We start from the raw sequence: 13,481 nt of genomic DNA, 5'->3' as shown, positions 1-13,481 counted from the left end.
GTGGCTAGCAATGTCTGAATTTATCATTTTGAACACACATTACGTTCAAATGCAGTTGTCTGCACTTCTAGTGATGACTAAATTGTCAAATAAAAATACTTAAAATCAGACTTACAGTGTCCTCCTCCCATGCCTCCGTAATGGTTGGAGACCGCAATGAGATCATAGCGACAGGGACCAGCATTAGGGTCGATCAGGAACTCTGACATTTCCATGTCACTGGAGAAAGAATCACACAAAATAACCATTCATGGGGGGGAGCATTCCTTGTTTTCTCTTCAAGAGATATTTAACATTTGTATAAGTGACTTACAACTTAAAGGGATACTTCTGGATTTTAGCAATGAGGCTCTTTAAATACTTCCCAAGAGTTAGATGAACTTGTGGATAAAAATGTTATGTCTGTGTCCTGTATGAAGGATGTTAGAGGTAGTTTCGCGAGCAAATGCTAACTAGCGTCAGCACAATGACGAAGTGTATGGGCATGCATGTTAGCAACTTCCTTCAAATTGCTCACAGAGTCATAAAAATGGTATCCACAAGTTCATCTTACTCTGGGGAGGTAGAACAAAATCCAGAAGTATCCCTTTTAATCATAGGGAAACAGCTGAGTGTTTTTACTTTCACAATGATACTTGTTCATTGACATTATAGCTTGTTTTGACAGAAAAGTATGGCCATCTGGTCAAAACCGTACCCGAGTGGGAAATCAACTAGTGAATCCAGCTTGTCCCTCATGTATCTGCTGTAGGAGAAGCGTTTCAGATGGACCACCAGGACAGGAGGCAGAGACCACAGGTCCAGCTTCTTAGTGGCCTGCTGGTGCTCCTTGCAGTTTGGACATTACCTGGGATAGATTAATGAATTATTATATTTGATTTGACAATAAAAAATTAATGAAAAGCATATACTTTCTTAGTACTACCCGAGACAGACAGGATCAATTACACATCTGACCAAATTACAGGAGATTTTAGTTCTGGGTGAATGGAGATTGATATCATGTTAAAACATGTATTTTTATTTATTATGAGTGAACTATTCTTTTAAATGTTCATTATGTCCTTTATTAGCTTTGACAATATGAAGTTAAGTCTCACCATGGGTCCTCAGCTCCGAGCTTCTCCTTGGTGGTGAACAGCTCGATGCAGTCTTTCAGCTTGAAGAAGGCTTTCTTCTGAGGCTTATACTCCATGCTCTCATGCTTCTCAAAGTCCTGTTCACAGGCAGAGCAAGATTTGTTATTACTTATTTAGTTAAATTATTACCATCCAAGGCTTAAAGAGAGACATTCATTCTACAACAGTGTTTCCCAAGCCTCTTCTCAAATACCTCCAGCCATTCCAACTATTTGATCTATAAACTAGCACACCAGGTTTGGCAAACACTATTCTAGGACAGACCCAGACATCCATGCAGAGGAGTCAGACATGAATTGATATACTATACACCACCCTATATTTATTTAGACAGCAATGCAAAAATATGTAAATGAGTTTCTATAATCCAGCATTTTGGAATTTAAACTGATTTGCCTAGTTAAATAAAGGTTAAATACATATATTTTTTTTAAACGCAGAAGTGTTCAGAAACATTTATTCTTATTTACAATAAAAGTGACTCCAAAATGACAATACATTTTTCACCATTCAGTCCCTATTGGGCAAAAAAGTATCCAAAACAAACTGCAAATGCATTCAACAAGTATGTAGAGTCACAAGCTTGATGTTGTTTAGGAATATGGGACCAAATACTAAACTGCTGACAACTTTAATACACTTTAATTTGTCCAAATACTTATGGGGAAAAAAGTATTCCAAATGGGGGGACTAGATATTATATATATTTCAATTAATTTTCAATCTCTTTTCCATTTTAATTAAAATTATACCTTCCGGTAATCTGCCTCATCCAATGTGATACGGAACCGCTATTATTTTAATTTTTTGGACCTTATAGCAAGAACCACCTAGCCATCAGAAGCTAACCAGCTACAAGCTATTTAGTCATTGTCAGCCACTGCTAGCGGCCTTTACCTTCTGCACAGATACCAGCCCTTTTTTTTTGCCTGGATAATACTCGCCAGCCTACCAGTATCGGACTGTCTCTCCACTACAACGCCGGATTCCTGCCGTAATCCTTGGACCATTACTCCTGATCTTCACAGCTAGCAAGCACCCACCGAGTTATCCAGTACCCAAGCTATCCCTGAGGCCCACCTCCCGGCCTACTCAGTTTTTCACCCGGACTCCACCAAAACACGGCTAGAACCCACTACTCCACCGGATCCTTGCCGTAAGCTCTGGACCTTGGCACCGGATCACTGCTGTGGTAGCAGCACTCAGTAGCAGCAGTTAGCTTCGGGGCCCCTGCAGTGAGCTAGCACCAGTTAGCCGTGAGCCAAGCGCATCTCCCGGCTAGCAAACTAAATTACTACAACTACAATACCTCTTTCGCCATCTGGCTTGGATCCTTTGTCGACACGGCGCCCGCCGCACCACAACGACTGGTCTGCCGACGAATACTCCATCCGCTGTGCCTTCAACTGGCCTCCGTCGGATGTCGGAGCAGACGCTTCTACTAGCCCCGGGCTACTAACTTTAAACGCTGTGTCGCCCACGTGCTAGCGTAGTAGCGACTACTCCGCGGCTTCCCTGTTCCATCTATTGCTGCCCCCTGGACCCTATGATCACAAGGCTACATAGCTGATGCCTGCTGGACTGTCCATTAATCACGGTACTCCATTCTGTTAATTTTTTTATTAACTGTAGGCCCCAGCCGCGAACTAAGGCTCTGTGTGTAGTTAACTGACCCTCTGCCCAATCATCGCCATTTTACCTGTTGTTGTTTTAGCTGATTAGCTGTTGTCTCACCCGTTCTTAGCTAGCTCTCCCAATCAACACCTGTGATTACTTTATGCCTCGCTGTTTGTCTCTCTCAAATGTCAATATGCCTTGTATACTGTTGTTTAGGTTAGTTATCATTGTTTTAGTTTACAATGGAGCCCCTAGTTCCACTCATTCCTATTTCCGCTCTGATATACCTCCTTTGTCCCACCTCCCACACATGTGGTGACCTCACCCATTATAACCAGCATTTCTAGAGATACAACCTCTCTTATCATCACTCAGTGCCTGGGCTTACCTCCGCTGTACCCGCACCACACCCGTCTGCACATTTTGCCCTGAATCTACTCTACCACGCCCAGAAATCTGCTCCTTTTATTCTTTGTCCCCAACGCTCTAGGCGACCAGTTTTGATAGCCTTTAGCCGTACCCTCATCCTACTCCTCCTCTGTTCCTCGGGTGATGTGGAGGTAAACCCTAGTACACCCTCATTTGTTGACTTCTGTGATCGAAAAAGCCTTGGTTTCATGCATGTCAACATCAGAAGCCTCCTCCCTAAGTTTGTTTTACTCACTGCTTTAGCACACTCCGCCAACCCTGATGTCCTTGCCGTGTCTGAATCCTGGCTTAGGAAGGCCACCAAAAATTCTGAGATTTCCATACCCAACTACAACATTTTCCGTCAAGATAGAACTGCCAAAGGGGGAGGAGTTGCAATCTACTGCAGAGATGGGCTGCAAAGTTCTGTCATACTTTCCAGGTCTATACCCAAACAGTTCGAACTTCTAATTTTAAAAATGAATCTCTCCAGAAATAAGTCTCTCACTGTTGCCGCCTGCTATCGACCCCCCTCCGCTCCCAGCTGTGCACTGGACACCATTTGTGAATTGATCGCCCCCCCCATCTAGCTTCAGAGTTCGTTCTGTTAGGAGACCTAAACCGGGATATGCTTAACACCACGGCAGTCCTACAATCTAAGCTAGATGCCCTCAATCATCAAGTACAACCCTAAATCCGTAAACATGGGCACCCTCATATACATCATCCTGACCAACTTGCCCTCCAAATACACCTCAGCTGTTTTCAATCAGGATCTCAGCGATCACTGCCTCATTGCCGGTATCCGCTATGGGTCCGCGGTCAAACGACCACCCCTCATCACAGTCAAACGCTCCCTAAAACACTTCTGTGAGCAGGCCTTTCTAATCAACCTGGCAAGGGTGTCCTGGAAGGATATTGACCTCATCCCGTCAGTTGAGGATGCCTGGTTAGTCTTTAAAAGTAATTTCCTCACCATCTTAGATAAGCATGCCCCGTTCAAAAAATGCAGAACTAAGAACAGATATAGCCCTTGGTTCACCCCAGACCTGACTGCCCTCGATCAGCACAAAAACATCCTGTGGCGGACTGCAATAGCATCGAATAGTCCCCGCGATATGCAACTGTTCAGGGAAGTCAGGAACCAATGAACGCAGTTGGTTAGGAAAGCAAAGGCTAGCTTTTTCAAGCAGAAATGTGCATCCTGTAGCTCTAACTTCAAAAAATGTTGGGACACTAAAGTCCATGGAGAACAAGAGCACCTCCTCCCAGCTGCCCACTGCAATGAGGCTAGGTAACACGGTCACCACCGATAAATACATGATAATCGAAAATGTCAATAAGCATTTCTCAACGGCTGGACATGCCTTCCTCCTGGCTACTCCAACACAGGCCAACAGCTACGCCCCCCCCCCCCCCCCCGCCCCCCCCCCCCCCCCCGCCCCCCCCCCCCCGCCCCCCCCCCCGCAGCTACTCCCCCAAGCCTTCCCAGCTTCTCCGTCACCCAAATCCAGATAGCAGATGTTCTGAAAGAGCTGCAAAACCTAGACCCGTACAAATCAGCTGGGATAGACAATCTGGACCCTCTCTTTCTAAAACTATCCGCCGCCATTGTTGCAACCCCTATTACCAGCCTGTTCAACCTTTCTTTCGTATCGTCAGAGATCCCTAAAGATTGGAAAGCTGCTCGCCCATCCCCCTCTTCAAAGGGGGTGACACCCTAGACCCAAACTGTTAAAGACCTATATCCATCCTGCCCTGCCCATCTAAAGTCTTCGAAAGCCAAGTTAATAAACAGATCACTGACCATTTCGAATCCCACCGTACCTTCTCCGCTGTGCAATCTGGTTTCTGAGCCGGTCACCTCAGTCACGATCAAGGTACTAAACGATATCATAACCGCCATCGATAAAAGACAGTACTGTGCAGCTGTCTTCATCGACCTGGCCAAGGCTTTCGACTCCGTCAATCATCGTATTCTTATCGGTAGACTCAATAGCCTTGGTTTTTCTAATGACTGCCTCGCCAGGTTCACCAACTACTTTGCAGACAGAGTTCAGTGTGTCAAATCGGAGGGCATGTTGTCCGGACCTCTAGCAGTCTCTGGGCGTGCCACAGGGTTCAATTCTCGGGCCGACTTTTCTCTGTATATCAATGATGTCGCTCCAAACGAGCTTCAATGCCATACAACACTCCTTCCATGGCCTCCAACTGCTCTTAAATGCTAGTAAAACCAAATGCATGCTTTTCAACCGTTCGCTGCCCGCACCCGCCCGCCCGACTAGCATCACCACCCTGGACGGTTCCGACCTAGAATATGTGGACAACTATAAATACCTAGGTGTCTGGTTAGACTGTAAACTCTCCTTCCAGATTCATATTAAACATCTCCAATCCAAAATCAAATCTAGAATCGGCTATTTCGCAACAAAGCCTCCTTCACTCACGCCGCCAAACTTACCCTAGTAAAACTGACTATCCTACCGATCCTCGACTTTGGCGATGTCATCTACAAAATAGCTTCCAATAATCTACTCAGCAAACTGGATGCAGTCTATCACAGTGCCATCCGTTTTGTTACCAAATCACCTTATACCACTGCGACCTGTATGCTCTAGTCGGCTGGCCCTCGCTACATATTCGTCGACAGACCCGCTGGCTCCAGGTCATCTATAAGTCTATGCTAGGTAAAGGTCCGCCTTATCTCAGTTCACTGGTCACGATAACAACACCCACCCGTAGCACTCGTTCCAGCAGGTATATCTCACTGATCATCCCCAAAGCCAACACTTCATTTGGCCGCCTTTCCTTCCAGTTCTCTGCTGCCAGTGAATGGAACAAATTGCAAAAATCGCTGAAGTTGGAGACTTATTTCCCTCACCAACTTAAACATCAGCTATCTGAGCAGCTAACCAATCACTGCAGCTGTACATAGTCCTTCTGTAAATAGCCCACCCAATCTACCTACCTCATCCCCATATTGTTTTTATTTTATATACTTTTCTGCTCTTTTGCACACCAGTAAATCTTCTTGCACATCATCTGCTCATTTATCACTCCAGTGTTAATCTGCTAAATTGTAATTATTCGCCCCTATGGCCTATTTATTGCCTACCTCCTCATGCCTTTTGCACACACTGTATATAGACTTTCTTTTTTTTCTCTACTGTGTCATTGGCTTGTTTATTGTTTACTCCATGTGTAACTCTGTGTTGTTGTCTGTGTCACACTGCTTTGCTTCATCTTGGCCAGGTCGCAGCTGTAAATGAGAACTTGTTCTCAACTAACCTACCTGGTTAAATAAAGGTGAAAAAAAAGAAGATACATAGTGACTTCATTTCTAAATGGTAAAACATATGTATGTATATAACCTCAAATAAAAAGGTGACAATCTGTACTGTCACCCCTTATATGAAACATTTTATCATCTAAAATAAAATCACATTTATATTCACTGTCCAAATAAATAAGGAGGGTAGTGAAGGTAAAATGGTTTCTAGTGTTAGAGGAGAGTAGAAAGCCTTACCTCTGTGATACCCTCATGAAAGTGTTTCTTCTTAACCTCTGGTTCCCAGTCCAAAGAGAGATAGGACCGGTCTGTTACAGGGAGAGAGCAATATACCCTTTAAGACTAATTGTAAAGGTGAGAATATAACAGACAGAGAAAGGTGGATTGTGCATTAACAACTAGTAGAGGCACTGCTTAGTGCTTACAATAAGTATAATGTTATTAGAACGTTACCATGTTTTTATCTTTATTGGAGGGTTGTGACTTCATCTGCATACTGTATGCAAAATGCGCATCTTACCACTGAGTCTGAGGTGTACCTCGTTGAACCGAATCAGCCGCGGTTCCTCCTTAATTAAGCTGAAGTCCGTCTTCCCTATGTTGTTAAACTGGAATGTAAACAATCACTTCTTGTCCTCCATCGTCGTAGACATCTGGTTCTGGTGACCTTTGGTCCCCGAATTCTCTTCCCCTGGACCAACCCTGTTCTCCAGCTCATTGTCCCCACCACCCACAGAGTCCTCTGATTGGCTGTTGTCGTTCTCAGAAGGCAGCTCCTGGTCCTGACTGGATTCGTCATCTCCATCCTGCTCGTCAGTCTCCATCTCGCCTGGAATGGATCAGCCGATCAGTTTTTGGAATAGCTTTATCGACATTGTTTATTTAACCTTTATTTAATTCTGAGACCAGTCTCTTTCGCAGATGAGCCCTGCGTAATATCAATAAAAGTTGCACTATACATATCTATTTACATATAAATTACAAAACTCATCAAATGGAAACAATACAGAATCATATGAAACATTCCTCAGTCTTAGGTGAGCACATGTGTAAGTGTGTCCGTTTGAGTGTGTGTTCTTGAGCGTGTGTATTACCTACTGGGCGAGCCCTCCTCCAGGAGCCCATTAGTAGCATTGCCATTGACAGTGTGTTTAGAAGAGGGGGTTGTCTGTTCAGTGTCGTCCTCCTCAACGACAGAAAGCACAAACCGACTGCACCATACAACATAAAACACACAATATTAACATAATCAGTTGCCATTCAATACATTGACACACTCCAACAACATATAACTGCTCAACATAACTGATATGCTCCCCTCGAAAAACATCCACCCTCAGTGCTGTTATTACTCAGTTCTTCAGCGCTCCCGGAATACAAAACATTTCATGAGAAAACATAAAGATCAGGACATTGTGTCAAAGTCTTGTTTACACTAGAAACTAAAAAAGGTTCCATACAAACAATGAAAAGAGCAATCAAATGTATTTATATAGCCCTTTTTACAGCAACATCTGTCACAATTAGGCTAAGTACTTAACAAGAGCGCAGAGTACAAGGTTAGTTAGCGGCAGTTTCTGAGATGGTTACCTACCCACCAGAGGTGTAGCAGCAGCATGTTGTAAGGCTTGCTGTAGCGCATGAATGTATGTACAGAGCATCTGGAAAGTATTCAGACCCCTTGATTTTTTCCACAATTTCTTATGTTACAGCCTTATTCTAAAATGGACCCCCCCCCCTCAATCTACACACAATACCCCATAATGACAAAGCAAAAACTGAAATATCACATTTACATTATTGTTCAGACACTTTACTCAGTACTTTGTTGAAGCACCTTTGGCAGCGATTACAGCCTTGCGTGTTCTTGGGCATGATGCTACAAGCTCGGCACACCTGTATTTGGGGAGATTCTTCTTTGTATATCCTCTCAAGCTCTGTCAGGTTGGATGGGGAACGTCGCTGCACAGCTATTTTCAGGTCTCTTCAGAGATGTTCGATCAGGTTCAAGTCCAGGCTCTGGCTGGGCCAATCTTGGCCACCAATCAGGCCTTTATGGTAGAGTGGCCAGACGGAAGCCACTCCTCAGTAAAAGGCACATGACAGCCCGCTTGGAGTTAGCCAAAAGGCATCTAAAGGACTCTCAGACCATGAGAAACAAGATTCTTTGGTCTGATTTAACCAAGATTGAACTCTTTGGCTGGAATGCCAAGCGTAACGTCTGGAGGAAACCTGGCAACATCCCTACGGTGAAGCATGGTGGTAGCAGCATCATGGTGTTGGGATGTTTTTCAGCAGCAGGGACTGGGAGAATAATCGGGATCGAGGGAAAGATGAACGGAGCAAAGTACAGAGAGATCCAAGATGAAAACATTCTCCAGAACTCTCAGGACCTCAGACTGGGACGAAGGTTCCCCTTCCAACAGGACAATGACCCTAAGCACACAGCCAAGACAACACAAGGGTGGCTTCGGGACATGTCCTTGAGCGGCCCAGCCAGAGTCCGGACTTGAACCCGATCAAACATCTCTGGAGACCTGAAAATATCTGTGCAGCAACTCTCACCATCCAAACTGACAGCGCTTGAGAGGATCTGCAAAGAAGAATGGGAGAAACTCCCCAAATACAGGTGTGCCAAGCTTGTAACGTCATACCCAAGAAGACTGAAGGCTGTAATCGCTGCCAAAGGTGCTTCAACAAAGTACTGAGTAAAGGGTCTGAATACTTATGTAAATGTGATAGTTTTTTGTTGCAATTTTTTTCCGAAAAACCTGTGTTTGCTTTGTTATTATGGGGTATTGTGTGTAGACTGATGAGAAAAAAATAACATTTAATCAATTTCAGAATAAGGCTGTAACGTGACAAAATTTGGAAAACGTCAAGGGGTCGGAAAACTTTCCCGAATGCACTGTATGCATGTAAGTGTGTGTGTAACCCACCAGAGGCGTAGCAGCAACATGTTTTAGAGCATGTGTGTGTGACCCACCAGAGATGTACCAGCAACATGTTGTAGAGCTTGTCCTCGCTGAGTGTTCTGGGAACGGTGATGAGGAAGGGCTGGCCAAACAGAGGAGTGGAGGTATGGTTGTACCCTGACTGCTTGTACTTTTCTCTAAGGTGGACTGGGATCACCACATGGTCTGTGTCCTCTAGCCGGTTCACTGCCACTTCAAAGCTGTACAACAAGGAGAGAGTTATTTCCCCCCCCATTAATTTAACCTTTATTACCATGGCAAGTCAGTTAAGAACAACCCTCTGCGGGCTCGGGAAACAATAAGATGCATCCGGTTTTCAGGGGAAATGGAAAGAGCTTGCGACGCGACTACCACTTTTGGACATTAACAAGGTGACACTCCATCTTAATTCCTTCTCCACATTTACTGTATTGGTTCAATAGTGCAGGTTTTTTCTTTCTCGTCAGGACCAGAAAGAAAGAAACCCTGCGGACGTCTGCTACATTATGTTAGTTAATAAGAACAAATGCACTGCCACCTCAAAGCTACAGAACTATAGGGTAGGGTAGATGTCTGCATCTTTGGTAAGTTAAGGGTTGTATTCATTCGGGCATACTGTAGCAAAACCGAGTGTTTCAAATTGGACAGGTTCAGGTAGACCCTCCCGTTTTCAGTCCATGCCCTTCTGTTTGGTACCTAATGAAAACAACCCAGGTTTCACAGATCTAACACTGGAGGGGGAGTAGACAGTGCTTCATCCAACTGCCTTCATCAGAATAGTCTGACACTCACACATAGATGTCGTCCCTCTCCATGATGCTGCTGAGGTTCTCATTGGTGGCAAATATCCGATGGAACCGAAGGTTGTAGAGATCTGTTACAATCATCTGAATTTGAAAAAATTAATAAAAAAATATCTTAAGTACACATACAGTGCATTCAGAAATTATTCAGACCCCTCGACTTTTCCCACATTTTGTTACATTACAACCATATTCTAAAACTGGCACACCTGTATTTGTCAAGTTTCTCAAAGTCTTCTCTGCAGATCCTCTAAAGCTCTGTCAGATTGGATGGGGAGCGTCGCTGCACATCTATTCTCAGGTCTCCCCAGAAACGTTCGATCAAGCTAAAGTCCGGGCTCTGGCTGGGCCATTCAAGGACATTCAGAGACTTGTCCCGAAGCCACTCCTGTATTGTCTTGGCTGTGTGCTAAGGGTCGTCCTGTTGGAAGGTGAACCTTCACCTCAGTCTGAGGTCCTGAGCGCTCTGGAGCAGGTTTTCATCAAAGATCTCTGTACTTTGCTCCGTTCATCTTTCCCTCAATCCTGACTAGTCTTCAAGTCCCTGCATCTGAAAAACATCCCCACAGCACGATGCTGCCACCACCATGCTTCACCGTAGGGATGGTTCCAGGTTTCCTCCAGATGTGACCTTTGGCATTCAGGCCGAAGTATTCCATTTTGGTTTCATCAGACCAGAGAATCTTGCTTCTCATGGTCTGAGAGTCCTTTAGGTGCCTTTTGGCAAACTCCAAGCGGCTGTCATGTACCTTTTACTGAAGATTGGCTTCCGTCTGGCCACTCTACCATAAAGGCCTAATTGGTGGTGTGCTGCAGAGATGGTTGTCCTTCTGGAAGGTTCTCCCATCTCCACAGAGAAACTCTGGAGCTCTGTCAGAGTGACCAGCAGGTTCTTGGTCAACTCCCTGACCAAGGCCCTTCTCCCCCGATTATTTAGTTTGGCCGGGAGGCAAGCTCTAGGTAGAGTCTTGGTGGTTCCAAACTTCTTCCATTTAAGAATGACGGAGGCCATTGTGTTCTTGAGGACCTTCAATACTGCAGAAATGTTTTGGTACCCTTCCCCAGATCTGTGCCCCAAAATCCTGTCTCGGAGCTCTACAGACAATTCCTTCGACCTCATTGCTTGGTTTTTGCTCTGACATGCATTGTCAACTGTGGGACCTTATATAGAAAGGTGTACCTTTCTATATTTACCACAGATGGACTCCAATCAAGTTGTAGAAACATCAAGGAAGATCAATGGAATCAGGATGCAGCCGAGTTCAATTTCGAGTCTCATAGCAAAGGGTCCGAATACTTATGTAAATAAGGTATGTTTTTTATTTGTAATACATTTGCAGAAATTTCCCCAAAAACTTTTCGCTTTGTCATTATGGGGTATTGTGTGTAGATTGATGAGGAAACAATTATTTAATCCATTTTAGAATAAGGCTGTAACGTAACAAAATCTGTAAGGGAAGGGGTCTGAATACTTTCCGAATGCACTGTACACCATTCCAGAGCATACTTTTTCATTTAGCCTCTATTTACCCAGGTATAAAATCTCATGGGAGGTTAAAAACCGATTTTTTGAGGGAGAACTGACTTAGTTAAGAGCAGGGATATTTGTGTGTGTGTGTGTGTGTGTGTGTGTGTGTGTGTGTGTGTGTGTGTGTGTGTGTGTGTGTGTGTGTGTGTGTGTGTGTGTGTGTGTGTGTGTGTGTGTGTGTGTGTGTGTGTGTGTATATATATATATCTTACTTTCTCAGCAGGAACACCAGATAGAGTAGAGAGCGAGGTACAGAGGTCTGATATGTAGCCCACCTTGGGCACAGTCAGTTTATACTAAAACACAGAGAAAGACAAACACCCATTAAGCCAGGTCCTAAGATTAACTCATCACTTAATCCACAGGAGAAGAATTTCCCCAAGCCCAATGAACAATGAATAGCTGCAGATTCATTAAATATACACCAAGCCTTCAAAATTTATTAATAAAAAGGACCTCCCTGCAGATTCCATCTGGCCCTATTCAGAGCATAAAATGATTACAAACACTAAAATCCACTTCAGAGTACATCCATTCAAAAGCAGAGAATATTGTGGGTGACCACAATATGTGAAGGATGACTCATTTCTAGGTAGGCGGTAACAGCTCAGTTACCTGTGTGGGTTTGGCCATCGGGTCCAGACTGACTTCGGTCATATTCACTAGGTACAAACCAGAAGCAAACAGGCCAAAACAGGGAGGTGCTATCCAATAAGATACACACGCTTTCGTTTTCAGTGGCAAAAGCTTTTGCTACGGTGTGCACTAATGAATACAACCCAGATACTGTAGTTACCTGTGTGGGTTTGGCCAGGGGGTCCAGCCTGACCAGGTAGACTTCCAGTGTGCGCTCCTTTTTCATGGGCAGCGGCAGTGTCAGGTAGCAGAAGGGATCAAAGGTGACGGAGACCTTGGCGCAGACGGGGCACACCAGGGTGGACTTGAAGAGGCCGTGGAAGATGTCCACGATGATGGAGTCGTTCCTCTTGATGTGGTTCTCCCATGACTCCTCGGCCACCACCTACAGACACACAGAGGGGAGGGAAGTTAGTGAGACACAGGGTGAGATATACTGTACCTCCTTCAGACACTCCAGTGTTGCTATGACACCGTTTCTTCCCACTACTGTTTTTTCTCTTCTCCTCAGCCACTACCTAAAGTTACACAGAAGGGAAGGGAAAGACAAACTATTTAGATACAGGGTGAAGGGACACATGGAGTGTGTGGTGGTATAACTATTGCCACACCTCCGCGGGAAACGCCTACAGTAGTCACACTGAGGGGAGGGATACGGCTGAGAAACCATTTTGACATAAACCAAGGGAACACTATGGAGTGGTACACTGTTTCTATTTATTGCTTATACTCTAGAAACATGCCTACAGTGTTACAGAAGGGAAGCAAAAGCAATGAAATCAGAAACATAGCCGAGACAGACTTTATAGGATGTAGTGATAACAATATAATAGCCATATCTAGGAAAACCAAAGTTCCAAAGGCTGGGCCGAACATATTGTATGACCTCTTATACACAAAGTTTTGTGGTGATTCATATGTTGATGATGTAAAGAATATTTGCTGGTCTGTGGTGTGTAATGAGGAGCAACCAGACGCTGCACTTGACGCATTTATGAAACTACTTATTCCAGTTACTAATAAGCATGCACCCATTAAGAAAATGACTGTAAAAACAGTTAGTCCCCTTGGATTGATGAGGAATAGAAACATTGTACAGTTGAGAGG

At 44.4% G+C, this 13,481-nt stretch overlaps 1 pseudogene; it reads right to left on the bottom strand.

Moving 5' to 3' along the window:
• LOC129865263 (ubiquitin carboxyl-terminal hydrolase 15-like) overlaps positions 1-13,481 on the bottom strand; it is a 31,454-nt pseudogene that overhangs the window by 11,487 nt on the left and 6,486 nt on the right.

This window comes from Salvelinus fontinalis, chromosome 11, assembly GCF_029448725.1.
Source record: "Salvelinus fontinalis isolate EN_2023a chromosome 11, ASM2944872v1, whole genome shotgun sequence".
Taxonomy (NCBI): Eukaryota; Metazoa; Chordata; class Actinopteri; order Salmoniformes; family Salmonidae; genus Salvelinus; species Salvelinus fontinalis.
The sequence above is the reverse complement of the archived record's forward strand: the minus strand, read 5'-3'. Positions and strand labels throughout refer to the sequence as shown.